This window comes from Nelumbo nucifera, chromosome 5 (assembly GCF_055504915.1).
Source record: "Nelumbo nucifera cultivar China Antique chromosome 5, China Antique-T2T, whole genome shotgun sequence".
Classification (NCBI taxonomy): domain Eukaryota; kingdom Viridiplantae; phylum Streptophyta; class Magnoliopsida; order Proteales; family Nelumbonaceae; genus Nelumbo; species Nelumbo nucifera.
Genome location: NC_142653.1, coordinates 47,596,229 through 47,600,978, shown reverse-complemented (window position 1 = coordinate 47,600,978; position 4,750 = coordinate 47,596,229). Strand labels below are relative to the sequence as shown.

Sequence of the window (4,750 nt, the reverse complement as noted above, 5' to 3'; positions counted from 1 at the left end):
GATTAGACCTTACACATCACTTCCTACAACTTCTTTTTGATCATGCTGAAATGTTTGTCTTAATTTTTTTTATGTATCTATTATTATTATTATTATTATTATTATTATTATTATTATTATTATTATTATTATTATTATTATTATTATTATTATTATTATTATTATTATTATTTTTATTATTATTATTATTATTATTATTAGGATAAAATATAAAAACCTTCCTTAAAATTTCTGACAATCATAAAATCTCCCTATAGTTTCACTTTAGTGAATACCTCCCTATATTTTTATAAAATTCAACAAATACCTCCCTTCCGAACATTGTTCATCTTCCTCACGATGCACCTACACCGGTCATCGGACGCATGCCAAACGAAAATAGAAGAAAAGGTATCAGACTTTTTAAAATCTCAAAGGAGAGCTCTGATCTCCTTCAGTCGAGTTCAATCTCCCGCTCCTTTCCTGTATATATTTTCATTCAAAGAAGACTAGCCTTCTAGTCTCTCAAATTGTCTGTCTGTCTGTCTCTCGATGGAGGCTCGACTCAAGATGCGAATTTCTCGCATGTTTCGTTCTTCATTTGGATCTTGAAAGCCTCGAAACATATCAGATGTTATCGAAAAACCGATTTTCGTAGCTCAAAACAGCCGAGACTTCCATCTGCTTGAGCCTTCGTCTCCTAAGGTTCAAATTTTTCCATCTATGTGTAGACCCAGATGGTCGGAAACAATGTAGGTGGTGTGGAACGAGAGTGTCACAATCGCTCCAAAGGAGGTGTTACAGAAGTCGAAGGTATCAGAACATGGCCCATGTTTCGTGTCGAGTGATATGGGAGGAAGAACATGTCCTGCGTCACCCGTTTTGCCTCTAAGTTCATTCTATAGTTTTGAGGAATTTCAACCAAATGAGAGAAAGAAAAGGTCGAAGAAGACTCGGAAGACCCACAGGAAGTACAAGAAGAGAGTTTCTACCATCTCAGCTCCTCGTCTACAAAAATTAATGGTGGTGGGTGGTTCAGCAGTGAAGACGAATTACACGACGAGACAGAGACGTTTTTCTCCTCGAGGAGCTTCTCTTCTGATTCCTCGGAGTCTCGTCACCTAAACAAGAAGAGTTCTCGCCGGAGATTAGAAGCCAAATTTGAACGGAGAAGAGCAGTGAGAAAGAATTCTGATATGGGATGTTGTACGTTTTCCAGTATGGGGAAAGTGCAGGAAAGTTTCGCAGTAGTGAAGCACTCCAATGATCCTTACAGTGATTTCAGGACATCAATGGTGTAGATGATCATCGAAAAGCAGATATTTGCAGCCAAGGATCTCGAGCAGCTTCTGTAGTGCTTTCTGTCATTGAACTCCATTCATCATCACAAAGTGATCGTCGAGCTGAAATTTCTCATTTTTGCTGTTAACTTTTGAAACTCTAATTGTTATTGACTATGTTAATGGTACTCTTTCTGTTTTTTCCTCTCAAACCTTTGATGGGTTCTTCTTCATACTTCATTTTCATTGTTTGTTTCCTTGCTTTCTGTTCCTCCTTATCTAATGGTGATCAGTTAAAGAAAAAAGACAAAGCAGACGAGAAGCTAACAGGAGGGAGAATAATACATGAAGACACCTAACGGAACAAATATAACAAAACAAAAGTGGAGATATCAATGGACGCTTGGCCGCATTGGGTATTCCACTTTTAGTTGGCCATGGAAAGCATAGCTGCGAAGAAGAAGGCGGGTTATGAGGGATGGGGCCAGGAGGGAGAAGATCAAGCTGAACAGCCGGATCAGTAGAATCCTGTTTCTCCTCTTCGATTTCATCTGCATCCCTTAAAGCAGAATCCCGTTCATCAGCTTCTAGTTTCTTGTCCTCTCTACTGTTAACAATCCCAACACCTAAGCCCATGCAAAACCCTAGACCTTTGGCGCTAACCTTATGACTCTTGTCCGCAAAAGCGAAGGCACTGGAGGCGTCTCCCAATCTCAAATCCAACTCCATCACTCTCTCGTACAGACCAAGAAGAAACACTCTGCCACCTTTCTTCATCTGTTAGTTATTTCAGTACCCATAAAGGGTAAAATGGGTATTTTGAAAAAAAATTATGCATAGGTAAATGTTTTCAGTCTGAGTCAGTAACGGAAGGGAGGTTTTCGTCAATTTTGTTAAAAGTTCAAGGGAGGTTTTTACTATAGTAAAATTATAGGAAAGGTTTTTATGATTGTCAGAAACTTCAAGGAAGAATTTTGTATTTTACCCTTATTATTATTATTATTTGTTGAAATTAAGAATTGGAGGGTGATGGTAGAATGCAATTTTAGGGTTTACATGGAGGGGGAGGACAGTGGTAGTGTGCTTTATGGTGAAGGGAAGGAAAGATTATATAGATAATAAGAGGAGATACACTCCAAATCTATTGCGTTTGGACTTAGACGATTTTACCTTCAAATCCAATCATATCTCAACACATAACACTACAAGAAAATTGGGCTGCTAAGACAGTTTAGACTTTTGATCAGCCAATGCTCTTTAAGAGTACCACCATAGAAAAAACTAAGTTAGCAGTCTAAACTAAACTACTACCAAGAAGACATAAAGATAAAAATTGGGCAGCAGTCTTTTATAAGGGTTCAACTTTGGATATGGTATCTGAAAAACTTTTGATCAGTCAACTGGAATCATAAATGTGGTAGCCAATCTGTTATTATTTATCAAAATTCATGGATAGATTTTGATTGGTCAAAACTCTTCTCATACCATATCCTTTCTGCATCATAAACTTTCCCCTTTTATAAATAGTGTAGTTGTATTGGACTTCAACCTTCTCTTCTTTATCCAAATAAAAATAGGTGTGCTATTTTTTATTTTTTCGCCCAATGCCTTTTCTCTTCTCCATCCCTATAATTGAATTGAACCTATTGTTAGACAATGTATGCTCTTAGATCTAATTTATGTATTGTATATATATTTGTTATGAATAAAATGAATATGTATTTCATGTGTCATTAGGTTGTCTTGTTAAATTCCTCTTAGTTCATATTATTATTATATATGAGATCACATAGTTATTATAATATTGACTTAAATAATCACAACCAATTGACAGACTTGAAGAGTTTATCCTAACAAGGTTGTCATTATGGGTTTCAGTTGTTCAGGTTGTAACCTAAAGTGTGAGGCTGAATGTTTAAAAAAAACATTGAATTGGACCAAACCTAATATGTTATTAGACATTTTGACAACAGAACAACTGGGTGTTTGTATTAAATAAGGTAATTTTGTTGAACGACAAAAGAAACACCCAAAGGCCTCACTAAGAATGGAAGCAACCATCAACATGAATCAACATCTGAAAAGGGCCAATAAGAGAACACAAGCAATGCAAGAGATGCCAACCATGTTGCATCATGCCCACTTATGTGAGGTCCCCATGGGGGCCTCCCATGCTTGAAATAAATACACCATGGAGGCACCATTAAGGAAGTATACAAGCAGTATACAAGAAAGATAACCAAACAAGCAGACCCTAAAACCAAAATCAGCCCATTCATAACATAGCAGGGCCAGAGAGGCAGACACCACACAAAAACAGATAACTCAGAAGAAAAACCTAACCACTAGACCTCAACCAACCAAAATTGTAATGTCCCACAGCGCACCCAAGAAACACGGGGAGGTAGGCAGATAAGTGCACTAGCAATTTGAGTTTCTTCTGCCTCTACGTCTTCTACCCCTCCCCGTAGTGCTTCATGCCCACGGGAAGAAGAATCAGTGATCGGAAAATCATAACAACCCATCAACCACTTGGACTTTCTACTCCTGAACGGAAACTTCGAGTGATCCGAGGAAAAACCTGACCACGAGCTTTCTGTCCCCTTTACTACAACCGATTCAGAACCAAGGTCATCTTGAGGTATGTTGGCCTTCACTTCCTCAAGAAAACATAGCATTAAATCAATCCCGAACAAGAGGTTCATGTTCCACTCAATAAGACACTCCAAGTAATTTCTTAAAACAAATAGCTTTATCCACTTGATCTAAAACAGCCTTTTATATCAGGTGATCTTCTTCCACTTGTTGGTCAGATGTGGGCTCACTAACCGGGTTCCCAACAGTGTTGGGCTTGCCTCGGGTCGAAGAAGATGCCAAAACTGACGACCTATCGTTCAGGCTATCTGTTGGGTCCATCCCATTATGGGATATTGATCCATGTTACAGCTCATTCTCCTTCAGTCCACTATCTTTTTGTCTTCAAAAGAAAAAAAAAAAAAAACTAGGGTTACATCAGATTTGTGCGCGACGTGTTGAAGAGAGAGAGCAAAAGAGAGAAATCGAAATACTGTGCAGATTTCTCAGTGCGCAGAGTTCATCAGATGGCCAGAACTTTCCGATCCATCGCCCGATCGAGCTGAAATTTGGACAGTAGGTGGACTCATTTTTCTTCAATCTGAACGGTTGGATCTTTGATCGGAGCTCTGAACCGCCGGTTATTTGAGGTCGAACAAAAGCAACTCGCAACTGGTCGGGAAAAGAAAACATCTCGCAGCAGTCTTCATCAATCACTCTGATCAAGGGTCATTTGTAGTCCGATTTGGCTGAAATTTGGTATGTTTGTTCGGAACTCACAGACCTACGATCTGAATGGTGGAGATCTGATTTGGAGCAATGGAGGTCTCCATTTTGTGGCCTAAACAATAGCTGCGTTTGTGAGTTTTTCTGACTGTTCCTTTCACAACTTTTGGTATTCTCGTGTGTATGTTTGA

At 38.6% G+C, this 4,750-nt stretch overlaps 1 pseudogene; it reads left to right on the top strand.

The window, feature by feature from the left end:
* Window positions 1-219: 219 nt before the first annotated feature.
* LOC148791544 (uncharacterized) lies at window positions 220-1,459 on the top strand (annotated as a pseudogene).
* Window positions 1,460-4,750: the final 3,291 nt, after the last annotated feature.